We start from the raw sequence: 27,984 nt of genomic DNA on the forward strand, positions 1-27,984 counted from the left end.
ACATGGTAATTCTGCATAATACATATTATTGACCCATTTTTATAAAAAAGTTTTTTTATTCATTTCAAAAGCAGAGCTACAGAGGTGAAGGGAGAGAGAGAGAGAGATCTTCCATCTGCTGCTTCACTCATCAAATGGGCACATTGGCCAGAGCTGGGCTGGCCCAAAGCCAGGAGCCAGGAGCCAGGAGCTTCCTCCAGGTCTCCCACATGGATACAGGGGTCAAAGCACTTGAGCCTTTGTCCACTGTTCTCCCAGGTACATTATCAAGGAGTTGGTCTGAAGTGGTGCCCATATAGGATACCAGTGTCTCAGGTGGCAGCTTTATCTACTACACCATGACACAAGCCCCAAATTTGGCCCATTTTAAAGATGAGTAAAAGATGTATTGAGTATTAAATAACTCCCTCGAATTCACAGAATATGAACCCATCCATGTTCTTACATCCAAGACAATGGTCTTTCCACCACTCTGTTGTTGAGGAGGGGAGGAGAGGGCATGAAAGAATGATGAAGACACAGTAGGTAATGAAATGACAATGAGGGATAAAATGCAGTAAATAAAGAACTAAGAGAAGCATGAGACAGAGGAGGGAAAGTCTCTAAGATAGGGAAGCATGTAAGAGAAGAGAGTAAGGGGAAAGAGACAGGATGAAGAATGTAGGTGGAAGACTCCTGGGTGGAAATGTGAACCAAGTGGGCATGAATGATAAGTATTCTCACACATAAGAAAACTGCAGGTGCACTGAAGAGATGGATGTTTGGTATGGAAGAAACTGATGAAGAAGGCCAGTGAGAGGTGGAAGAAGTGACATATTTGAGACAGCCATGGGGTCAAATGACAGCCACTAAAAGCCATGGTAGATCTCACAAAATTGGCCCAGCCAGGCACTTAACCTGCATTCTTCTGGCTCTGGCCACTCCACAGAAATCAAAGTTACCTCTACATTTCAAAGTCCCATTTCAAAGCCCCCCCCTCCCCTTAAATAGCTGTTTATTGGCAGTGGGCTGGAAAAAGTGATGGAGTTAGTGTACACAGACAATATCACCCACCAAAGTCACGAGGGAGGCAAGAGTGATGCGAAACACAGCCTGGAATCCCCAAGGAGGCTCCCTCTTCAAGCGCAAGTGTGTGTGCGTAGGGGGGCGCTGGAGCCTGGAGTGTTGAGGGGGCAGCCTTAGAACACCTCCGCGTAGTAGGCGTGCTTAGAGATGAAGAGGGACTCGCTGGCTGCGGCCCCGGCCTGACCACTCGGGGTGTACTTCGCTTGGCAGGCGAGGCTGTTGGCCAGGGTCCGCTTCACTTACTCCTCTTGGGCAGCCTTCAGGTTCTCCTTCTTCCCGCCCCAGTCCTTCAGGGCCGGGGCCTGCAGGGCACGGCCGTAGGAGAAGGTCAGGGCCCACAGCTTCAGTAGGGGGCACTTGTTGATGGCCTTGAGATTGATGGATACCTCCTCCTCACTCTGACCTCCAGACAGGAAGGTAATTCCAGTGACAGCGAGGGGCACAGTGCGGTGCAGCGCCGTGACAGTTGCCATGGCAATCTCCTCGTGAGAATACTTTTGGGTGCAGGCATGGCTTGGGGTTACCCTATTGGGCTTCAGCAAGGTGCCTTCCAGGTAGATGTGGTGATCACTCAGAGCCTTGTAGACAGCTGCCAGCACCTTCTCAGTGACATATTGGCATTGCTTCAGGTCGTGGTCCCCACCAGGGAGGATTTCAGGCTCCACAATGAGCAAAATGCCATTCTGCTGGCAGATGCTGGCATAATGGGCCAAGACGTTGGCATTCTCCATGATGGCGAGGGCTGACGGGGTGTGTTCCCCAATTTTCAGCACACAACGCCACTTGGCGAAGTCGGTTCCATCTTTCTTATACTGGGCACAATGCTCAGACAGCCCATCCAACCCTTTAATTAATGCACAGACTGGAGGTGAGCCTTGACTTTTCTGTTGCAGTCTGTCTGGCCAGCATCAGAGCTCTGAACACAAACCACTTTCCTGCAGGAGAAGAGAAGAAAGTGGGAAGGAAGGAAAGAAGAAAAGAATGTGGGCTGGGAGGAGAGGCAGGTATAAAAGTAATGAGGAAAGCTACTGGTCCAGACAGTGAGAACTATAGCAAATTATCAAGACAAATACTCTGATTATGCCAGTAGGGAAATGGAGACCTAGGAAGGATCAAAGTCCTGTCTTCAGTTATGGAGCACATTGAAGTCCAACCCTAGTCCAGCCCCAGACTTCTACCCAGTGTTCTATCAATCACCCCATACACCTATAAAGAAAGGGAAAGAAGAGACACAGGGCATACAGGAACCAGAGTAGTTAACGGAATGTTCAGGACCAGCATTGCCCTGCAGCAGTTCCCCATAGTAGGAGAGTTCACCTGCAAGCGCATCCTGTTCTTGGAGCTCAGGTTGTGAAAAACTGCAGACTTACGCAGGTGCTGCTATTTCTGTCCTGTGTCCTATCTATTTTCAACCAGGGATGCTGTGGGAAGGATTTGTGAAATGGTAGATCTGCTGCTCTTTCACACCTTCCTTTTCTCCTTTTGCAAACCAAGCCTCCAACCCCAGCCTATTCCTGTAGATAAGGGGTGCCCCTACTCCACAGAATCTCTGGCTGGGACAATCTGCTGTCTGTCCTGAATGAATCACTCTGCATTATGCAGGAATCTGACCTCATTGTGAAGAATTTGACCTCATATGACCTATTGGTGAAGGTTCCCTGGGGATTACTTAAACTGACAGCAGTAAGCATCCTGGAAAGACTAGTGGCTGAGTCAATAAGTGGATGAATGAGTCAATGGATAAATATTGAAACACTACTACTCAATTTGTAAGTGGGAATACTTAGGTCCAATGAGTGACAAGATTAGCTTCACATTTACAGCTAGTGATGGACAGGTTCAACACTAGAAGTGGACCTTCTGAAGAAACACAGAGACAGGGTTAGGTCTAGGGACCATTCAACATAATTACACTCTGATGAGTTCTGAAGTGAATCAAAAGACCCCAAAGACAGGAAAGACCAGGAGAGCGTGGATTACTTGGATCAATCAAAGGAGGTGCTTGTTCATGGAGTGAGATAGGCCAAGGGCATGGCAGGAGTCACAGATTATGCCATGCAAGACAGCCTCATGTAGGTATTAGAAAGTCAACAGGGCTGGTGCTGTGGAGTAGTAGGTAAAGCCACCACCTGGAGTGCCGGAATCACATTTGGATGCTGGTTTGAGTCCCAGCTGGTCCACTTCTGATCCAGCTCTCTGCTATGGTCTGAGAAAGCAATAGAAGATGGCCCAAGTCCTATACCTGCATAGGAGGTGCAGAAGAAGCTCCTGGCTTTGGATCGGCGCAGCTACAGCCATTGCAGCCATCTGGGGAGCAAACCAGCAGATAGAAAACCTCTCTCTGCCTCTCTCTGCCTCTGCCTCTCTGTAACTCTGCCTTTCAAATAAATAAATAAATAAATCATTAAAAAAAGTCTACCCTGTGAAATCACCAACTTGTATTCCTGAAAGAGCCAGGATGGATATCAAGGCCATGAAAAATGGAACAGAAGGATGAAAGGAAGGTGAAAGGGAGAAAGATTAGGGGACTTCCAGAATCCATGAATTGTGCATAAAGGGAATAACCACTAAGACTAGCAGCATGCACTGGGCAGCAATGAAAAATTGTATGGAAGGAAAATATTTAAGAAAAGCAATTGGTACCAAAAGTTCTATTTGAAGAAGGGTTTCGGTATAAGAGTGTGCAAGTTATACACAGAGGACTCATAGAATGGCAGATGTCCTAAACAGCACTCTGGCCTCAGAATCAGGCCTTAAGGCATTCGGATCTGGCTGAAGAGCCCATGAGAGTATTTGAGCATGGAAAGTCAAGACACTCTGGCAAAAGAAAAAAAAAAGAAGACCTAAATGAAAGATCTCTGCGAGTGAGATACCAGTGGAAAGAACGGGCCATCAAAGAAGGAGGTGCCTTTCTCTGAAGGGAGGAGAGAACTTCCACTTTGACTATGACCCTGTTGGAATAAGATCGAAGTCGGCAAACTCAAAAGGCTTCCATCGCCTTGGCAACTCATGACTAGAGCCTAGGGAGATTACTGACGCCATAAACAAGAGTGTCAAATTGTTAAGTCAACAACAGGAGTCACTGTGTACTTACTCCTCATGTGGGATCTGTCCTTAATGTGTTGTCCAATGTGAAGTAATGCTATAACTAGTACTCAAACAGTATTTTACACTTTGTGTTTCTGTGTGGGTGCAAACTGATGAAATCTTTACTTAATATATACTAAATTGATCTTCTGTATATAAAGATAATTGAAAATGAATCTTGATGTGAATGGAATGGAAGAGGGAGCAGGAGATGGGAGGGGTGCGAGTGGGAGGGAAGTTAAGGGGCGGGGGAGCCATTGTAATCCATAAACTGTACTTTGGAAATTTATAATTACTAAATAGAAGTTAAAAAAAAGAATGTGTAAGTGAGAAGGTGGGTCAGGGGCTGCTCAGAATCCATGATAGATGATTCCTAACCTGGATTGTCTCTGAACTTGAGCAAGTGCTCCTGGTGGAACTGGGAGAGGCTAAAATTTAACAAGAAGAAACAATCTTCATGCAAATTAATCTGAATGGAAAAGAAGCATCAGAAAATTCCAGGATATGTTTGGTTTGTTGGTTTTCCTAAAGTAGCAGTAGAATAAATTAAATGCATACTTCAGAGGGCAGCAGATCACTGTTTCATAGGAGGAAAGGTCTGGTGTGGTACAAAGTGCATTAGATAAACACGCTCTGCTTTTAGTTCAAGCACTGGATTTGGAAGCTATCATTTCCTGCCTCATCAAAGTCTAAGTTTCCCCGCCTATAAAATAGCGATAGTGCTTTACAGTTTCCCCCAACTATAAAATAGCAAATAGTGGTTTCTGAGGATCCTCTCTACATTCCTTTCTTTTTCCCTCTTAAATATTTACTTCTGTCATTTCTTAATATGTTGGTAAATAACTGGGGTAGACAAAACACTTCTCATTTAATTTTTCTTACCTGGGTGGAAAGACAAAGGCTCCTCAAACAGGACCCGGAGCCTATGGAAGGAAACCAGTTTAGGAACTTGCTGATGATTGCTTAGTAATCAGTCAGGCTCTGTGATCCTTGAGAACTAAACACTAGAATATTGGGAAGAGTCCAAGTGTTTGTACTCTGCAGCTCCTCACAACCCCTCTTCCTCATATGTATAGACCAAGTTGCTTCTCTAATCCAAGTGAGCTTATACCGACTGGACATGGAAAACCCCACATTTGACTGCAAACCACTCAGAGCTTAATCAACATCATGCTTTGATGTGGGAACTTGGTGTCTAGGGTCGGTTTCATATTTCCTTATAAGCTCTCATTTTTCAAATGACTTTCCTCAAAAAGAGCGTTTCCAAAGGTCGAATATAGTGATTAGTGACATGTACACATTTAATCTTCTCCAATCTTTCCCTGTCTGCGGCTCCCCTCCGTGCTTCCATCCTTAGAGTTTTATGCTTGTGTCAAGGAAATGTTTTCATCTGTCTCACTGCTATTTTCTTTTCTGTCTTATAAATCCTTAAAGAAATGTAGTGTGAGGGAATTTAGTGAGGGCTAGATGGATGGCCCCAGAGAATGAATTCTCTTCATCTGAAGAAATCTGTATACTCAGAGAAGCAAACTGCATCTTCCAATTTTGTCAACGTAATTATTAAGCATTTATAGAACATCTCTCTCTCTCTCTCTCTCTCTCTCTCTCTCTCTCTCTCTCCTTCTCCCTCTAACAACTAAAAACAGTTTAATTAGTTGGTTTTCACCTCAGTCCTGTAAAGATAGACGATTCAATTTATCCAACCTTAGATTAAATGAACATTTGAACCCAAGCTCTCTGATAGAGGAACAAGAGTGATGGCCTAGAGTCAAATGCCCTGGGTAAACCTTTTGGAACTGCAGTTTTTAAACTACATGACCCAATGAAAATCATTTCATGACTCCAGGGTCAACATGAAAAAGTAATGTACATTGTGATACCAATACAACAGGCATTCCCAATGACACTGAGACAATATGCTCCCCCAAGAGTAGGAAAATTGCTGTTTACAGAAATAACAATATATGAAATTCATCCTTAGGTGTGTTAACAGGGAAAGAAGAAATTGAGAAACCATGTAATACAGAATAAGGGATGTGGGACCCATTGAACACCTACTAGTTCTAGCACTTAGTCTTCCGCTAAGCCTTATAAGAATCATCTAAGGAAACTGTGAATCTGTGGCTTTATTTATTTATTTATTTTTTATTTATTATTTATTTGAGGTTTAAAAGCAAGATGTATTAGAGTCAAAGACCTCCAGCCAGAGCAGCATGCAGGGGGGCTCCAAGAGGGAAAAAAACCTGAAGGGGCCCATGGTACTGGAGTTTTTAAGCAATTTTGGGGAATTAAAAACTTATCAGCTTGGCCGGCGCCGCGGCTCACTAGGCTAATCCTCCGCCTAGCGGCGCCGGCACACCGGGTTCTAGTCCCGGTCGGGGCGCCGGATTCTGTCCCTGTTGCCCCTCTTCCAGGCCAGCCCTCTGCTGTGGCCAGGGAGTGCAGTGGAGGATGGCCCAGGTGCTTGGGCCCTGCACCCCATGGGAGACCAGGAAAAAAAGCACCTGGCTCCTGGCTCCTGCCATCGGATCAGCGCGGTGCGCCGGCCGCAGCGCGCCGGCCGCGGCAGCCATTGGAGGGTGAACCAACGGCAAAGGAAGACCTTTCTCTCTGTCTCTCTCACTGTCCACTCTGCCTGTCAAAAAAAAAAAAAAAAAAAAAAAAAAAAAAAACTTATCAGCTTAACATTCAATTACAAGGCGGGGACAAAACCCATCAAAAGTCCTGATTTGCAATCCTTTATCCTGCCTGGCTTGCTCATGCTAAAAAAATAAGGGACCTCGGCACAGAGGGTAGCCGAGATAATAAATACAAGATACCTTTCAAAAAATAGGTTCTATACAAAAAAGGTGATACTATTGGCACTTTCTTGGTATATTTAACAGTTAACAACTGATGGAAATAAGCCATGTGAAGCTGGTGGTTTAAAACAATAATCATTTATTTAGCTCACAATTTTATTGGTCAGAAAATCAAGCATTGTTCAACCTAGTAGACCTAGTGTTGGCTGGGCTCCAACATGCACATTCAGTAAGCCGCAGGTCACTTAGTTAACTCTACACCAGAGGTCAGCTGGTTGTTGACTAGGCTGTTGTGGACACACAAGTGTCATCATCCAATAGGTTATCTAGTCCCAGTTTGTTTTCTTAAGATAGTAGCAAGGTTCCAAGCAGCCCAGCTCAGGTTGGAATAACACCTTGGAGGTTTAGGCTTAGAACAAACTCAGTCATTGCAACCATAACATATTTGTCCAGAGCAAGTCTGAAGAGCAACACAGTTTCAAGCCATAAGGGAGTGAACTCTATCTCCTGATGGAAGAGGCTACAAAGTCACATTGCAAAAACTGAATAAAGGGAGGTGAATAGTTGCAACATTTTTGATAAACCATCTTGTTCATCATACTAAAGCAACAAGAAAGGCCACTAGCTTCTTTACCTTGTAACCGAAAGCACAGCTTTAAAATTGTGAGCTGTAATAAAAATTATTAATCAGTACCACCCTGGTTTCTGATTCTTCAAACCAAGTTTAGAAGGCGTAAACAGATGAGTTGACATTACATGCCCTATATAAAGAAGCACTGTGGACTAGTGACAAAAACAGTATTTTCTAAGTGATTCCCTGAGAGTGAAAGAGACACGGTCCTTTTACAACGCTTGCTTCAAATACTTTCAAATAGCAAGAAGGCAGTCTAATAGACCTGCTAACTAGGCATTCATCTCAAGTTTCAACATTCTTTTCAAGCATTAAGTTAGGGCATCCGGAAGCTGAGCCCTTGGACACCATTATATCAGCCTTGAACGAAATTGCCTGCCCTGAGTTATGATTTAGTGTCACACCCTCTGCCTTTATGGAGGGCCAGTATGTGAATCATGCACAAGACCATTTCTGTATCTTTTGTAAAACTCTGGTTGAACATAAAATGCACTGAATGATGTTTGTGTTTTACTTTAAAAATGGGGGTATATGCTTGTGTTAAGGTCTGAGAAGAATTTTCTCTGTGGATGAATTTGTACTTTCCGAATATTGTGTAACTCATAATGCTTCTCGTTACAGCTTAACTGCCAAAAAATAAACTAATTGTCCCTGTACTATAATCTTCTCAACTCAAGGGCTTGAAGGTGCCAATTCTATCTGCCTTTTTTTGTTCCAAATGTCTTTTCAAATAACCTTACATGTTATTCCTCCTACTTGTTTTAACTGCTAAGTCACCTTAAGCCATTTCAGAAAAAGTCAAAGGACATATTTGAAATATCCTTTTTTGAAGTGAACTAATGTCCTGGGTAGATGTTTGCATAATTATAAGTTTGGTTTTGAAAGATTAGCCATTCAGATGCTATTTTTATCACTCTTAGTACAAAGACTATGTTAAGCTGCCCCCACATGGATAGGGGTACCAGAGTTTTGCTTTTTGGTTTCAATAGTTTTACTTTGCTGAACTGTGGTTATCTGTGTTGAAGTCTTTCTGCTCAGTTATGCTTTTTCCTTGTAACAATAGAAATCTTTTTTTAGATACAGGAAAATTATGTTTACTAGAATTGCTAATTATATTTAATGATACACAATTTAGATTTAAAGTGCTGTGAATCTTACCTAGCTTTAAACTGGTTTTACTCTTGGTAATCTTCAAGTTGGTCAGAACTTTGGAAATGTATTTATTTTCTGATTGTCAAAAACTTGGCAACTTTTCTTGGGCTACTTTTTTTTTTTATTTTTTTTACAGGCAGAGTGGACAGTGAGAGAGAGAGACAGAAAAGTCTTCCTTTGCCGTTGGTTCACCCTCCAATGGCCGCCGCGGCCAGCACGCTGAGGCCGGCACACCGCGCTGATCCGATGGCAGGAGCCAGGTACTTCTCCTGGTCTCCCATGGGGTGCATGGCCCAAGCACTTGGTCCATCCTCCACTGCACTCCCTGGCCACAGCAGAGAGCTGGCCTGGAAGAGGGGCAACCGGGACAGAATCCGGCACCCCGACCGGGATTAGAACCCGGTGTGCCGGCGCCGCAAGGCGGAGGCTTAGCCTAATGAGCCGCGGCCCCGGCCCTCTTGGGCTACTCTTGAAGTCAGACCTGTGTCAAAAGGATGGAAACTTTGTCTCTCCTATTGACTGCTGTTTCTCCTGGGTTTTTGCCATGAAAGGCAATAAATGTTTACTGAATGATTGTGTAAGGATTTGTTCTGCATTTTTCTTATTGCCAGGGAGTTTCCCAGCAGGTCCTTGGCCTCTTTGGCTAAAGAATTTAAACTATACTGTGACCATAAAATTGCATGCTTTAGAAGTTGTTTGAAATAACTGAATATGATAATGACCATGACAAACAACAATGAATTAATGAAGCATCATGGATGTGAAGTTAAGAGTATCGTCTCCTTTCTATTGGCTTCCTCTTCTTCCTCATCTCTAATATTTTCCTTGTCCTCTGGACTTGTGGCTCCCCCCGGAAACAGAGTCCAGGTATTGTCTTCTAGATATGTTTTTGGAAAAGTACACACTGATGTTCCAAGAGTTCACTGACTGGTATACCTGTTCAAGGAGGTCTTCGCCATCCAGGTTGCCTCTACCCTTGGCTGATTCAGTGAAAGCCCCAAGGAACTATAGACGTATTTCTTCTTATTGCATTCTGTACATTACCTTCAGCCCTGCAGTTGCATCTTGTTTATTATGTTCTATGATTGAAGATACACAAGGCATTTCTCCATCTTCATTGTACACCATCAACTTCCTCCCATTTAGGGGAATGTGGAAGCAGAAGAGATGATGATGAATGGCAAATATAAGGAGACAAAGAAAAAAAAACCAAAAACACTCAAGTCCTATATTCTTACTTCACAATGATGAGCTAATGGGCATCAACCATAAAATAATAATAATAGTAATAAAAAGGTGTATGTTTTAAGTAAAGCTAGAATAGGATACAGATGGTGACATCACAACTAGGGGAATTATTGAAGCTTTAAAAGGGTGTATCTGAGACCCTGGAAAAGCACTAGATTTTTTAGGTAGAGTCCTGTACCCTATTTTTAGACAAAACTTTGTATTTCTTTGATCTTCATTTTCTTTCATCCAAAAACTACAAGTTCTACACAAGGCAGTCTCTAAGATTTTATTCAAATCAAAAATGCTAGAACGCTGGCCATCAATCTGTGAAAACACAGTCAATATTTTTGGTGACCTGGTTAATGAGGGAATAAGAAGGTTCAAATAGTTGTGGTATCAGTCATTCTGGAGTTTATGTTTTCTTTATTTTTTAAGTGTGACTTCTCATGTTTTTTCTAACTTTGGAAAGGGCCTCTGTGTAGCTCCTCTGAGTTTAATCTCACTTACGGTGGTTGTTATAAGGCTAGGGCTGGAGGAATGGCCTTCAGAGATATTGGCAGGGCCATTTAAAAATGCATTTTAATAAAATCACAATTTTGTTTGATGGTTAGTCACAGCATTGTTTTCTTTAAGTTGCAAGTAATAGGACTGATTGTGGAAGATTATTATTTATCAAAAGCAAGAAAAAACTTCAATTAAAAAGCAGAAGTAAAGAATGTATCATATCCCACTTGAAAGTGTTTATGTATTTCACTAGTATGAGTCCATGTGCTGTACCTCAGTGGTAGGAAACATGATTATGTTTGAATTATTTTTTTTTTTTTTTGGCAGGCAGAGTTAGACAGTGAGAGAGAGAGAGAGAGAGAGAGAGAGAGAGAGAGAGAGAGGTCTTCTTTTTTCCATTGGTTTACCCCTCAAATGGCCGCTACGGCTGGCATGCTGTGGCCGGCGTGCCGCACCAATCCGAAGCCAGGAGCCAGGTGCTTCCTCCTGGTCTCCCATGCAGGTGCAGGGTCCAAGCACTTGGGCCATCCTCCACTGACCTCCCAGGCCACAGCAGAGAGCTGGACTGGAAGAGGAGCAATCGGGACAGAATCCAGCGCCCCGACTGAGACTAGAACCTGGGGTGCCAGCGCTGCAGGCAGAGGATTAGCCAAGTGAGCTGCAGTGCCATCTATGTTTGAAATTTTATCATCAGCCTGACAGATAGTGGATCCTAAATATTTGTAGACATATACTGAATCCCTTTTTATCTGTTCCCTAAGTGAAAGGTTATTTGAAAAGTACGGCCACTGTGTTTATGTGAAGCAGGGGATGAAGGGACTAACCAGAGCAGATCCTTAATCCTTCAAGTTCTTTATCTTGGATTTTTTCCTCTCAAATGCATTTACAGATGGATGGATTTTTTTATAGCTATCAAGCTGGAAGAAATACTGTGAAATGCTTAACAAATAATCATTTTACAGTACACAGTTCATCAATAAAAGCAGTAATGGAAAGCTAGGTAATAAATTAAATATGAAATGCAGTTGGAAGTAACAGTGCTCCCAGGCACCAAGGACATGTCACATTAGAGCTGTGGAGGACAGGTGTAATATCTGTTTAATAAATAGCTGCTATTGACAGGCAGAGAAAGGGGGACTGGACAATAAAGAAGTGTCATTTTGATTTTTAAAGAAGAAAACACAATCTGTTTCCCTCCCTTCATTACGAATACATCAGAATTTTAGTAGTTTTCCAAAAAACAGACATTTAGTAAGACCAATATTAGGTTAAACTATCACAAGCCACTATATACATATATATATAATATATATATAATAGTTGGCTGTTGGCATGCTCATGTGATTCAAACTAAAGCTATGTATGTAAAATAATCCTAGGAGCTATGTAGTTTCAAAGATGAAAATAGTTTTCACTGTATTAACTCATTCTGTGCTGTTTTAGTTAATCGAGATTGTGAGGAGGTTTACCAAAAGATTTACAATGAAATGGGAAAATACAAATTGATTAAAGTCAGAGACCCTAAAAATTACATGAAAATTTTAGATGAAGGGAAATTCAGATTATGCAGATTATATGATTTTACTTATTACAAAAATTAACACAAAAATATGACTCTCAGAATTGTGGCAGCCAAGACAAGGGATCAAAAGTAAACAAAAGTGGCTGGTGCTGTGCTGTATAGAGGAAAGCTACCGCCTGAAGTGTCAGCATCCCATATGGGTGCTAGTTCAAGTCTTGGCTGCTCCACTTCTGATCCAGCTCTCTGCTATGGCCTGGGAAAGCAGTGGAAGATGTCTCAAGTCCTTGGGCCCCTGCACCACATGGGAGACCTGGAAGAAGCTCCTGGCTCCTGGCTCCTGGTTTCAGATCGTCACAGCTCCGGCCATTGCGGTCAATTGTGGAGTTAACTAGCAGATGGAAGGCCCCCCTCTCTCTCTCTCTCTCCCCCACCTCTGTTGCTGCCTCTCCTTCTCTCTCTGTGTAAATCCAACTTTCAAATAAATAAATAAATATTTTAATAAAGTAAACAAAATGTATTTTCTTTTGCATTAGGGAAAAGCCTACAAAAAGTAAGATTTATGTAACATGGGGCTGAGTCACCTATAGAAATGAGGAAGAGATTGAATTAACAGGTGTTTTGATACCAGGAAGTAAAATGATCTAGTGGTGCTTTTCTAAAATTTTTGTTGTTTGGGTTGTAGTGTGATGGCATTTTTCTTGCTTATTTGTTTGTTTATTTAATACCATAATGAGATATTAGAAAAGGGAGGCCCAACATGTGGTTTTTGGAAACAAAATATAGAAAAAGTGTCATTTGAATTGTTCTCTCAAAAATATACAGAAAGTCTGCAGAAACTACTATCTTTAATTGTAGTATTTGTATTTTTTTTTAATTTGAAAGGAAGAGAAACAAGCGAGCAGAGACCATCCATCTGCTGATTCACTCATCAAATGCCTGAAACGGGGCTGGACTAGGCAGAAGTCAAAAACCCAGAACTCAATCCAGGACCTCATGTAACTAGCTAGGACCCAGGAACTTGAGCCATTGCCTACTGCCATGGTTTGGACTAGCAGAAAGCTGGAATTAGAAGAAAAGCAGGACTTGAATCCAGGCATGGGTTGTGAGTGACCCAAGTGCAGTCTTAACTGCAGCACCAAATGCCAACTCATAGCTACAATTTGTGGAGGTAGGAAATGACATTTGTTTACATTTTACTAATGAGAAAATCAACACATGGTGCTGCAGTTAAGTAACTTACCCAAAGCAACTCAGTAAGTGCCAGAACTAGGTTTCAAAATTGGTGGTTCAGGGTCCTCATTTTCAATCACTATGCCATTCTGACTCTTCTGCATGCCCAAGGCCTTCACAAATTTTATGAAGCAACTCAATATGTATCCAATTCCATCCACAATACACACAGATATAGGCAGCAATTGGTTAGTGACCTAAAAGAAGGGACTCTCAAACCCCATCAATTTGCTGGACAATGGACACGGTTAAATAAAAGTAGATGCAACTCAGGAGGTTGTGGAACACGGTGGTTAAGAGCATAGGATCTGAAGCCAGAGAAACAGAGACGGAGGCGAAGGGGGTGTAGTACTGGTGTTGAATTTCTAAAATTTACTGCTAAAGAAAACTCCAGAATGCTTTTTCATTTCTCTTGGTCTCAATTATCTCAGTCATAAAACAAGGACTATCAGTTTTGTCTTTCTGAGATTGTGCATGGATTAAATAAGATAATGCACGAAAAACTTTTTATAAATATTGCCTGGCAGAGGATAGGTTGTAATGAAAGTTACCAGTGATGGAGAAATGGTGTTAGTGATGATTAGGATGCATAGCCAGAGGCATGAGCCCTCAAACAAGGATTAATGACCCTTGTAATCTTAACTGAAGCTCTACAAAGAGAACAGAAAGCATACAGTTTGATCTAAATTGAGACTTCCAGACTCAAATATTAATTGATGAACAAAGATGGAGCATAACAGCCCTCATTCACTATCTCAGGACCATATTACAGATTGGTTAAAAAATAGCTCCTTTTAAGTTTAGAACCTCATTATGTAGATGTCACCGAACCATAAGACATTAAGCCGAGAGAGCTCGAAGTGTTTAACAAATCCAATTCCTCCACTCTAGAAAAAATGGAAAATGAGTCTGAAGAAGATGAGCTGTTCAAACATCCAGGGCCAGTGAATGGCAGGTCTAATCTGGGCAATGCCCTACGTTCCGAGGTTCTTTTTGCTTATCCTGTCTGCTGGATTAATCATTCACTCACTGATGCTGTTTGGAGGTGTCCTGTAATGTGTATGAGAAAAACAGAGGGTGTGTGTATATGTGTGTGTGCTTCCCATAGTTGAGAAAACCATGCATTCCTGAAGCAGATCTGGGAAGTAAAAGAAAGAATTGAAGCAGAATAGTTACAGAGATATTCACAAAATTTCATAAGGATCATAGCAAAGAGCCCCCAACCTTGTATGATATAAGAAATGGTCTGGCAGGGCTTCAAGAAATACTTAGAGGCAGGACTGAGAAAAAAAGGCCAGCCAGATGAATATCAATACAATAGGCCCCAACTCAACCAGGATATTTTGATCAGCTAGGACTTCTATTAATTCCATCTTTTAGATGAAGAAGTTTGGTAAAAGCAATGTGAACAACCTTTCCATTTTGCACAAAGAATACCAGAACTTGAATTCTAAGCCCAGTATCATGGCTCCAGAAATTGCACATGGTCCTAGTTACCTTAATTATCCTACAGCATCATTCTCTTAAATCAAATCCACTCTCAAGTGAATCTATCACGAATAGAAACATAATTCCAGAGAAAAGCATGCAAGAAGTTCTGTTTGGCAAATGAAACTAAAATACATGAATATAAGTTTATTCTAGCTTATATAGTCAGAAGAATTTATTTGATAATTTCAGCTGCATGCTAATTCATAAAATGATGAGAAAATGAGCCCAGTCTTGATTTTTTAACAGTAATTTTTCTGACAAAATTGTATGATCAAATGAAATGAAATCCTTCACTTTGAATTTAACTTTCATATCATGATTAGGAGGAAAGGTAATTTTTGTAAAAATATTTGAGAGATTCATCATTTTTCCCTGAGGCTTCTCTGAATCCTTTGATATTCAAATATTTCTCCTTTGAAGCTTCTAATCATCTTCAGTGTTGATTTTCTCTTTTTCAATTGTTAATTGGTCTAACTCAACCAAATCCTCATTTGCCAATGGCTTGGAACGTGCTCCCAGCAAACCTGAGCATCACTGTCATCAACTTCATGGTACTGTGAAGCTTTCACAATTTCATTTTGCAGGTGAGATGCATTGTGTTCTCATTATGATGTGGGTGCTCAAAATATTTTCTAAAATCAGTGACAGCCTAAACAACAACAACAAAAGTTATTTTGACAAGACTGGAAGATATGTGGTAGACACCTTGGCAAAGACTAATTTTATAACAAGACTTTTATTGAATACCTTTATGTAATGAAGACATGTGCACAACCATAATCAAAATTTAAGCATTGAACATTCACACAACATAAGGATTCTTGAATATACAAATGCCTTGAAATTCCCAAGGGTCCCAGAGTGAGAAACAGGAGACCCCATCTGCTAGTTTGAGAAGAAGAACATCTTGGGCTAACAAACAGGAGAATGATTTTACAAACAGTTTTATTTTATGGATTTATACATTTGAAATACATAAATATATAGATAGGAGATTCTATTAATATATTTCACTAAGTTTATATGTAGTTAAATTTTTTGCAGTACTTTGATAGCTTGGTACATGCTGTGAGCTGCTCCTAGGTAGTTAACTGCAGGCAAGCTAAATGACTTGGTTGAAGTTCCTATTGCCTACAGTGGATAAAGGACTTCTGAACTTCAGCATGTCTGGTGCACAGTCCGTCTCAAAGGGAAAGATAAATAATTAGGCCTGTCTCCTTAATCTGCAGCATTGTGGCACATCTTGGGAGCAGACATTTTAATGAAAAGACATTGAATGTTATCAGAGGCACCAACTGGTAATTCTGGGTTTGGAGTGTATACCAAGAGTCTGGTTAATTCTTTGTTGTCAATGATAAGAAGTAGCAGGAATCTATTCTTCAATTCAGGGAGAGTATCACTGATGGAGATGTTCTCTCTCTCCCCTGTATACCCAATGCTTTTTCACAAAACTAGTTTGTGTGCAAAGAGCTGGCCATCTGTTTTGTCTAGGGATGCAGTGCGAATGTCTGAGAACAGAAGAAGTTCGGACTTTCAGCTTTGCATAACTGAGTTCCAGAATTTCTTGGGGCTCAGAAGCCTCCTGGAGCCAATAAGTAAAGGAACAAATGGTGTTAATGTACTGTTTTTTCATTTACATCTTAGGCTTGGAATCCTTAAAACCGTCTGTCTCCATTTCATGACTCAACTATGCTTAAGTCTACATATTTTTATCAAGCTTATTGTTTTACAGTTGTCACAGCAATCATATACACACAGAAAATGCTTAAGTATGTGTATGCATGCACAGACACATAGAGACTAGAGACACACACCAGCTACTGTTCCCTGTATAAGTTACTTATTTGGGGCATAATAATAAGAAATGTATGTTCCTTATTTTCATTGATCCTTGCATCTTTCTGGAAGGAACTTGTTTTCATTCTTGTTCTATAGGAAAAAAACAGAGATTAAACAAGATGAGAACGCATGTCTAAAATCACAGAAGTGGGGGCGGAGCCAAGATGGCGGAATAGTGAGGGCGCGCACCGATAGTCCGGGAAAATTTAGTTTAATAAAAGGGGAGTTACGGTAGCCGCAGAAAAAAGAACCAGGAAAAAATTGCACGGGAAACCCTTCTGGATGGAGCAGCCGTGAATCGGAGGACCTACTGGGAGAACAAGGTCACCCACCGCGTGGAAGCCAAGTCGCGGGACCGAGCCGCAGAAGCCCCAGGGTCTGCGCGCCAGTGCTCCAAGGGGAGTGCATGCCACACAGACAACAGCGGGGAGACTTGGGACGCTCAGGGCTCCGAGTCCATACATCGGCGCTGGAAGGGGAGGTGAGCTCAATAACCCGAGACATTGGTGGGGAAACGGGGGTCAGAATCTAGAGGGGGGCCAGAAAGTGCAGCAAACTCACTACCGGAAAGAAGGAAAAAAAAAAGCTTCGGGGTTTCTCTTCCCCCTAACCTTGCAAAGGTTACAAGGCTGCAAGGCTTGAAGAATTCCCAAGAGACAAAGAGCAGGCCTCCTCTCTGGATTTACATATCAATGGGGGAGAGCTAAGGAACTGAGTCACTACAATTCAGTAGCCTAGGCAACCCAGTGGGAGTCCAGAGGAGCCAAAGACTGGAAGCTAAATACCATCAATTCTGCACAGCCATGCCCTGCGGTGTTACTTACCCCCTGAATAAATAAAATAAATAAATAAATAAAAAGAGAGAGATTTACCACGCATAACCTGAGGGTGTCACCTTTGCATACCCTTAACCAGGAAGAACCAGGCAGAGCTCTCAGGCCACACCCATCTCAAGCCTCCAAGGCTCCTCCAACAGCAGGCAGTCCACTTAACACGGACACAGTATAAAAAAAAAAAAAAGAAAAAAAAAACGCACAGTGACGCAAGAAGAATTAACTATGCCGAGTAACAAACACAGAAATAGAGGGAGCAAGATCAACGATGACACTATGATGCCTCCAAATAAGCAAAACACCCCAAGCCAAGAGTATGAAGATGATGAGATAGAAGAAATGCAAGATACGGATTTCAAAAAATTTATGATAAGAACATTTAGAAGTTTTCAAAAGCAAATCCTTGAACTACAGAAATCCTTAATGGACAAGATTGAAAATCTCTCTCGTGAAAATGAAATTTTAAGGAAGAGTCAAAATGAAACTCAGAAACTAGTAGAACAGGAAAGTGTTATAGTGAAGAGAAATCAAAATGAAATGAAGAGCTCAATAGATCAAATGACAAACACATTAGAAAGCCTTAAAAACAGAATGGGTGAAGCAGAAGAGAGAATATCGGACTTAGAAGATAGAGCACAGGAAAACATACAGTCAAACCAAAGAAAAGAAGAGGAAATTAGAAACCTAAAAAATATTGTTGGGAATCTACAGGATACTATTAAAAAAACCAACATTCGAGTTCTAGGAGTTCCTGAAGGCATGGAGAGAGAGAAAGGATTGGAAGGCCTTTTTAGTGAGATACTAGCAGAGAACTTTCCAGGTTTGGAGAAGGACAGAGATATCCTAGTACAGGAAGCTCATAGAACCCCCAATAAACATGACCAAAAGAGATCCTCACCACGACACGTGGTAATTAAACTTACCACAGTGAAACATAAAGAAAAGATCCTAAAATGTGCAAGAGAGAAACGTCAGATTACTCTCAGAGGATCTCCAATCAGACTCACAGCTGACTTCTCATCAGAAACCCTACAAGCTAGGAGGGAATGGCGAGACATAGCACAGGTGCTAAGAGAGAAAAATTGCCAGCCCAGAATATTATATCCTGCCAAGCTCTCATTTGTGAATGAAGGTGAAATAAAGACCTTTCATAGCAAACAGAAATTGAAAGACTTTGTGGCCACTCGTCCAGCCCTGCAAAAGATACTTAAAGATGTGCTACACTCAGAAACACAGAAACACGACCATCAATATGAAAGAAGGGAAAGGAAGAACACCTACCAGTAAAAGAGCACGGGAAGCTCAAAGCATATACTAGAAAATATTTCCGGGAAAATGGCAGGGCAAAGTCACTACGTATCAATAGTCACATTGAACATTAATGGTCTGAATTCTTCAGTTAAAAGACACCGTTTGGCTGACTGGCTCACAGAACACAACCCAACTATTTGTTGCCTACAAGAAACACATCTCTCTAACAAAGAGGCATGCAGACTGAAAGTGAAAGGTTGGAAAAAGATATTCCATGCCAACAGAAACCAAAAAAAAGCAAGTGTAGCCATATTAATATCAGACAAAATAAACTTCAATACAAAAACTGTTAAGAGAGACAAAGAGGGGCACTATATAATGATTAAGGGTTCAATTCAACAGGAAGATGTAACTATTATAAATGTATATGCACCTAATTACAGGGCACCGGTCTATTTAAAAGATATGTTAAGGGACTTAAAGGGAGATTTAGATTCCAATACAATAGTACTGGGGGACTTCAATACTCCACTCTCAGAAATAGACAGATCATCCGGACAGAAGATCAACAAGGAAACAGCAGATTTAATTGACACTATTGCCCAAATGGATCTAACAGATATCTACAGAACTTTCAACCCTACATCTACAGACTTCACATTCTTCTCAGCAGCGCATGGAACCTTCTCTAGGATTGATCACATACTAGGCCATAAAGCAAGTCTCAGCAAATTTAAAAGAATTAGAATCATACCATGCAGGTTCTCAGACCACAGCGGGATGAAGCTGGAAATTAGCAACTCAGGAAACCCCAGAAAGTATGCAAACACATGGAGACTGAACAACATGCTCCTGAATGAACAATGGGTCATTCAAGAAATCAAAAGAGAAATCAAAAACTTTCTGGAAGTAAATGAAGACAACAACACAACATATCAAAACTTATGGGATACAGCAAAAGCAGTATTGAGAGGCAAATTTATAGCAATAGGTGCCTATACCAAGAAATTGGAAAGGTACCAAATAAATGAGCTTTCAGCGCACCTCAAGGACCTGGAAAAACTGCAGCAAACCAAACCCAAATCTAGTAGGAGAAGAGAAATAATTAAAACCAGAGAAGAAATTACCAGGATTGAATCCAAAAAAACATTACAAAAAATCAGCCAAGCGAGAAGCTGGTTTTTTGAAAAAATAAACAAAATTGACACCCCATTGGCCCAACTAACTAAAAAAAGAAGAGAAAAGACCCAAATCAATAAAATCAGAGATGAAAAAGGAAACGTAACAACAGACACCACAGAAATAAAAAGAATCATCAGAAATTACTACAAGGACCTGTATGCCAGCAAACAGGAAAACCTATCAGAAATGGATAGATTCCTGGACACATGCAATCTACCAAAATTGAACCATGAAGACATCGAAAACCTAAATAGACCCATAACTGAAACAGAAATTGAAACAGTAATAAAGGCCCTCCCAACAAAGAAAAGCCCAGGACCAGATGGATTCACTGCTGAATTCTACCAGACATTTAAAGAAGAACTAATCCCATTTCTTCTCAAACTATTCAGAACAATCGAAAAAGAGGGAATCCTCCCAAATTCTTTCTATGAAGCCAGCATCACCTTAATCCCTAAGCCAGAGAAAGATGCAGCACTGAAAGAAAATTACAGACCAATATCCCTAATGAACATAAACGCAAAAATCCTCAATAAAATTCGGGCCAATAGAATACAACAACACATCAGGAAAATCATCCACCCAGACCAAGTGGGATTCATCCCTGGTATGCAGGGATGGTTCAACATTCGCAAATCAATCAATGTGATTCACCACATTAACAGACTGCAGAAGAAAAACCATATGATTATCTCAATAGATGCAGAGAAAGCATTCGATAAAATTCAACACCCTTTCATGATGAAAACTCTAAGCAAATTGGGTATAGAAGGAACATTCCTCAATATAATCAAAGCAATTTATAAAAAACCCACAGCCAGCATCCTATTGAATGGGGAAAAGTTGGAAGCATTTCCACTGAAATCTGGCACCAGGCAGGGATGCCCACTCTCACCACTGCTATTTAACATAGTTCTGGAAGTTTTAGCCAGAGCCATCAGACAAGAAAAAGAAATCAAAGGAATACAAATCAAGAAGGAAGAAGTCAAACTATCCCTCTTTGCAGACGATATGATTCTGTACTTAGAGGATCCAAAGAACTCTACTAAGAGACTATTGGAACTCATAGAGGAGTTTGGCAAAGCGGCAGGATATAAAATCAATGCACAAAAATCAACAGCCTTTGTATACACAAGCAATGCCATGACTGAGAAAGAACTGCTAAGATCAATCCCATTCACAATAGCTACAAAAACAATCAAATACCTTGGAATAAACTTAACCAAGGACGTTAAAGATCTCTACGATGACAATTACAAAACCTTAAAGAAAGAAATAGAAGAGGATACCAAAAAATGGAAAAATCTTCCATGCTCATGGATTGGAAGAATCAACATCATCAAAATGTCCATTCTCCCAAAAGCAATTTACAGATTCAATGCAATACCAATCAAGATACCAAAGACATTCTTCGCAGATCTAGAAAAAATGATGCTGAAATTCATATGGAGGCACAAGAGACCTCGAATAGCTAAAGCAATCTTGTACAACAAAAACAAAGCCGGAGGCATCACAATACCAGATTTCAGGACATACTACAGGGCAGTTGTAATCAAAACAGCATGGTACTGGTACAGAAACAGATGGATAGACCAATGGAACAGAATTGAAACACCAGAAATCAATCCAAACATCTACAGCCAACTTATATTTGATCAAGGATCTAAAACTAATTCCTGGAGCAAGGACAGTCTATTCAATAAATGGTGCTGGGAAAACTGGATTTCCACGTGCAGAAGCATGAAGCAAGACCCCTACCTTACACCTTACACAAAAATCCACTCAACGTGGATTAAAGACCTAAATCTACGTCCTGACACCATTAAGTTATTAGAGAACATTGGAGAAACCCTTCAAGATATTGGCACAGGCAAAGAATTTCTGGAAAAGACCCGGGAGGCACAGACAGTCAAAGCCAAAATCAACTATTGGGATTGCATCAAATTGAGAAGTTTCTGTACTGCAAAAGAAACAGTCAGGAGAGTGAAGAGACAACCGACAGAATGGGAAAAAATATTTGCAAACTATGCAACAGATAAAGGGTTAATAACCAGAATCTACAAAGAGATCAAGAAACTCCACAAAAACAAAACCAACAACCCACTTAAGAGATGGGCCAAGGACTTCAATAGACATTTTTCAAAAGAGGAAATCCAAATGGCCAACAGGCACATGAAAAAATGTTCAAGGTCACTAGCAATCAGGGAAATGTAAATCAAAACCACAATGAGGTTTCACCTCACCCCGGTTAGAATGGCTCACATACAGAAATCTACCAACAACAGATGCTGGCGAGGATGTGGGGAAAAAGGGACACTAACCCACTGTTGGTGGGAATGCAAACTGGTCAAGCCACTATGGAAATCAGTCTGGAGATTCCTCAGAAACCTGAATATAACCTTACCGTTCGACCCAGCCATCCCACTCCTTGGAATTTACCCAAAGGAGTTTAAATTGATAAACAAAAAAGCGGTCTGCACCCTAATGTTTATTGCAGCACAATTCACAATAGCCAAGACCTGGAACCAACCTAAATGCCCATCAATGGTAGACTGGATAAAGAAATTATGGGATATGTATTCTTTAGAGTACTATACCGCAGTAAGAAACAACGAAATCCAGTCATTTGCAACAAAATGGAGGAATCTGGAACACATCATGCTGAGTGAAGTAAGCCAGTCCCAAAGGGACAAATACCATATGTTCTCCCTGATCGGTGACAACTGACTGAACACCAAAAAGGAAACCTCCTGAAGTGAAATGGACACTATGAGAAATGGTGACTTGATCAGCATAGACCTGACTGCTAATGGACAACTTAATACATTATCCCTCGTAGTATTTTTTTTTGTCTCTTGTACTTAATATGACTGGTTTAATTCTGTAATTATCACACAGTTATTCTTAAGTGTTGAAAATGAACTGAAATGTGATCCCTGTTAAACATAAGAGTGGGAATAAGAGAGGGAAGAGATGTATAATTTGGGGCATGCTCGGGCTGACTTGCCCCAATTGGTAGAGTTGGAAACATACCAGGGGATTCCAATTCAATCCCATCAAGGTGGCATGTGCCAATGCCATCTCACTATTCCAAGTGATCAATTTCAGTTCACAATTGATCATAATGAAAGGACTAAGAGTCAAAGGGAGCACATAAACAAGTCTAGTACCTGCTAACACCAACCGATAGAATAAATAAAGGGGAGAGTGATCCAACATGGGAAGTGAGATACTCAGCAGACTCATAGAATGGAGGATGTCCTAAATAGCACTCTGGCCTCAGAATCAGCCCTAAAGGCACTCGGATCTGGCTGAAAAGCCCATGAGAGTATTTCAGGCATGGAAAGCCAAGACACTCTGGCAAAAAGATCTCTGTGAGTGAGATCCCAGTGGAAAGAACAGGTCTTCAAAGAGGGAGGTGCCTTTCTCTGAAGGGAGGAGAGAACCTCCACTTTGACTATGACCGTGTCTAAACAAGATAAGAGTCGGAGAACTCAAGGGGCTTCCATAGCCTTGGAAACTCATAACTGGTGCATAGGGAGATTACTGATGCCATAAACAGGAGTGTCAATTTGTAAAGTGAACAACAGGAGTCACTGTGCACTTACTCCTCATGTAGGATCTCTGTCCTTAACGTGCTGTACACTGAGGCTTAATGCTATAACGAGTACTCAAACAGTATATTTCACTTTGTGTTTCTATGGGGGTGCAAACGATTGAAATCTTTACTTAATGTACACTAAACTGATCTTCTGTAAAAAAAAAAAAAAAAAAAAAAAGAAATTATCAATTCCCAACTTGATTCTCACTGGGATTAAACATGACAATAGGTCTGATCTGATTTCATCATCATTTAAAAAAAATCATCGATTATTTTTCACTTTATGTTTCTGTGTGGGAGCAAACTGTTGAAATACTTACTTAAGGTATACTAAGCTGATCTTCTGTATATTAAGATAATCGAAAATGAATCTTGATGTGAATGGAAGGGGAGAGGGAGTGGGAAAGGGGAGGGTTGTGGGTGGGAAGGACGGTATGGGGGGGGAAGCCATTGTAACACATGAGTCGTACTTTGGAAATTTATATTCATTAAATAAAAGATAAAAAAAAATAAAATCACAGAAGTGATCACCTCTATAAAACTGGAATTTGAAATCAAGTATGCCTAAATGCAAAGCTCATAATCTAAGGTGTATCTTTCTTATGAAACATGTTGAAAAATTTATCTCTCTGTATATTTGTGTTTAATACAATGAAATATTTTAAATGTGTAGCATAAAAGTTACTGTAATAAGGATGAAAACAATGGTCCATTGGGAATGTAATGGTGTAAGGATTCATTGAAGTCTGACCTCATAGATTCGCAGAATGAGAAGGAACATGAATGACTTTAAATTACCCTGCACTCAAATATATGCACTGGACAGGAATCAGAAAGAGATGTTAATAGGATAATTACTACATGTTTTCAGTTTCTGCTGTTCAAAATAGGGTTTCCAAACTTCCAGAAGTGTGCAAGAATCAATGTTATGGATAATTCACATATTGTAGGATACAAAAAGGCACACATTGTTGGATTTAAAGTAAAGTTTGCATACAATTTTTGTATAAAACAGAAGTCTTGATTTGCATTTTGTACTTTCAGAATCCATTTTGAGACTGATTTTCCTGGATTTCTATGAATACCTATTCATTCTCCTTAGTTGTAAGATTTTCCTTGGGTGGAGGGTGATGATGAGCAAGCTCTCAGAGACCAACTGACTCAGATGATTCCACAGTCATTTGTAATTTGCAGAAGTATATTTTGAATTGAGATATGCTTTTCTTTGCAAATCCAAGTACTGAGCTTCCTCTGCCGAAATGGCCAATCCATCTATGAAACATGATTTTTCAGGAGCCACAATCCTTTGTTCAGTCAAAGTCGTTAAGCATATTTTATCTGTGTAGTCAAATGATTCACCAGTCAGATTTCAATTAGACAGTACCGTTCACTATTCTGTCTTATCTGGAACTCAAATTACGTAGCCTTTCTGTCATTTAGCCTGTGTTCAAGAAAGGCTATGACTCAGGTGAGAGCATTCTCTCCCTGGGGCTTCAGTCTCCTTTTCTGGAGATGTGGAGAATGCAGACCTGTCACGCCTTATGTTGACTGCTCTTGATTTGTAAATAGGGCTTAGAACCAAGACATTTCAAAGCACTTGGCCTTGACCTTAAAGTGAATGTCCTAGAGCATTCTTATGACTATTTTTAGATAATTTAACATCTCTGGGAACTTCTGAAATGAGCCAGGCCTCCAATTCCATAGTAACCCCTGCAGGTTAATATTTTGGCTGTTTAATTTCTCTAAATAAATATCAGAGGTTAACAACAGTGTCAGACCAGAATTCTGAATAGAATGAGGTACTGTTGGATCCAACAAAGGACCTGAACAACAAGCTAGGGATGCCTGTGCCATAATTAGTCAAGTTGACATCAAAACTTTGACATAATGCAACCAAGGAGTTTAATATTTGGGAAAAACCCACAATCCAGGATTTTAAAGCTCTCTACCATAACTAAGTATTTTATCCACACCAACCCACCTTAGCTAAGGAAAATGCAAGGACAAACTCTTTCGTGTCATCAGTGCAGGGCTTTCCTGTTCTCTGAACTTGCCTTCATGCCCCAGCACATTTGCAGAGACTGTTTTCTCTGTCTCAAATGTTCTTCTCCAACTTAGCAAATTCTCTATTCATCCTTCGTGATCCAGATTAATTAAACCTGAGCTGTGGAGACACATAGAGCTGGGTTTGAGTTCTTATATTCTAATTGGTGTGTGGCTTAGTAAACTATGTCTGAGTTTGTAAATTGAGTACAACAATAATTATGTTGTATAATTGCTGTGATTAGCACATTAAGTGCAATTTAAAAATTATTTATAAAATGCTTATCACATGGTTGACACACGGTTATTTTTGTTATTGTTAATAGCATTTTTACTGGATTTGAAACAATATCGGTCTCATTCCTAATTCCTTATTCCTAAGTATTTTCTGATAATAACCCTGCTATTATCCTAAACTAGAAATTGACAAGCATTTTTCAGCAAGCCTTAAGATTGTATATATTCTAGGTGCTGTGGGCCCTGAGATTTTTTATTGTCAGAATCACTCAGCTCTGCTATTGTAGCATTACAGCAGTGATAGGCAAAACAAAAATGAATGGGCCAGAGAGTTTAAACTCTTATATCAAATATCAGATTTTATTGAAGTTGTAATGCAAAACATCCACTTCAGGGGACTTCTAGTTGTGGCCCTGAAACCCAGTTGAGTATTCTATCTGTTTTGAAAATGAAGTCTTATTGGTACACAGCGATTCCCATTGTCTTATGCTTAATTCATCTCTGATTTTAAACTACAATGCTAGAATTTAGTAGTTGATACAAAGACTTTAAGAAATGCAAAACCTATGGTCTGGTCCTTTTCAAAAATAGTTTTCCAATTTAGCACAATGCCTGGCACATAGCTGTTGAGTGAAAAAGACTAACTACAAATATCTAATACCAACAATCTGGGCTTAGGACATTGAATTTTCTGTGAAAGCTGATAGAAAGGAGGTATCCTAATCTAGAGAGATCCATAGAGGTCAGAGAGCCAACCAGAGAAATTATGAAGAGTAGAGTTGTGAGCTTTGGTTCTGGAGATCAAACTAGTTGCTGTAGCCCTCTTCTGTGCTCCCTGCTGGATAGTGTCTAGATGAAGAAATTGATATATAGATAACGGGACAGTTTTATCTCAAGGTAATATATCTGGTGGAACCCTGGTTCATTTCCAGGATGTCTGCAATTCATATCTATCAAAGAGACAGGTGCATTTGACTGACAGATGGATACAAATGTTGGGATCACCCCCAAATTGAGTGATCACCATACAGCTTCTCATATCCTACAATGTTTTTCTTTTATTTGTCCACAAGTATCTTTCTGGCCCATGGTTCAAGATGATCAGCTTAATGGTCTGCTTGTTTTTGTAATGACTGCCCATAAAATTTTTAAAACACATTACAGCATTCTGCAGATGAGCAAGTCTATGACTGATGAGGCATATAATTCCACTCAACCATGTTTGGCCAATATCACTCTGTACCCTAAACCCCTTTTGTTAGACCCATCACTATGAACTAAAATACTTTTGATATTCCCTTTTAGAGTGATTTCATTTTTCTCCATTCCCTCTATTTAGCTTCCAATATCACCAGGGTACTTTGGGTTTCAATGGAAACAGACTGATGCTTACACGATCATGGCTAGTTAATGAATTTATGTAGAACCTCTTTTAATCAAGTACAAACTATGTTTCACTTTTCAGCTATCCAGCTGATACCCTAAAAATCCCCTACATTATAAATAACTATCTCCCTTAGACAACTAGAGATCTCATCTTTTAAAGCTATCCCCAGAATATAAGACTCTAGCAGCTGAATTGAACCTGTATGTATATAAGTACTATCATACAGTCATTTTGGCTTATGTATCAATTTCAAACTTAACAAATACAAACAAAAGTAATAAAGTGTCCCCCTAATATTTAAGAGCTGTTTATCAGTCTTTGAGGTGTTAGGGCCACTGTTTCCGAATCCTCTTCCTGCCAGTGAACATATTAATTGCATCTGTTAATCTACTCTAAGCACCTCAACACATTCTTTAACTCATTAAAGGACATTCTCAGCAATGGATTTAGCCTTCTTAAGGGTTTAACACTAATCACTTGTCAAGTCTGATCATAAGAAATTTCTACCTAAATCACATTCTCTTTAAGTTTCATCTACTGGATGTTGTCCTTACTTCTGCAGCCATATCAAGCCCGTCTTGCACTTCTAAAATGCAAAATTCAGAGTTGAGAACAACTTTCAGGGCTCTCTGTGTAAATTTTGTCCCTTCAAATCCAGTGTCCCCAATCCACTCAGCCATGTTAGCTAGCCTATAGCTGTAAGACAACAGTTGTCGTATTTGGCAATAGTTGGATTTGACTGCATAGTTCCAAAAATACTCACAGGCAAATCTGTACCCTTCCTGTAATCATTTGTTTTAGGTTCTAGATTCTTGAATCTAGATGTAGAAATGCTTTAACAATATTGCATTCTTTTTTCCTCATTTGCTTATGTATTTCCTTTATCTTTATTTTCTCC

General features: G+C 40.3%; 1 pseudogene; it reads right to left on the reverse strand.

Annotated features, from left to right (window-relative positions):
• Window positions 1–1,151: 1,151 nt before the first annotated feature.
• On the reverse strand, window positions 1,152–27,766 carry LOC100352450 (fructose-bisphosphate aldolase A pseudogene; annotated as a pseudogene).
• Between the last annotated feature and the right edge of the window lie 218 nt (window positions 27,767–27,984).

The sequence above is a fragment of the Oryctolagus cuniculus genome, chromosome 1 (assembly GCF_964237555.1).
Source record: "Oryctolagus cuniculus chromosome 1, mOryCun1.1, whole genome shotgun sequence".
In the NCBI taxonomy this organism is placed as follows: Eukaryota; Metazoa; Chordata; class Mammalia; order Lagomorpha; family Leporidae; genus Oryctolagus; species Oryctolagus cuniculus.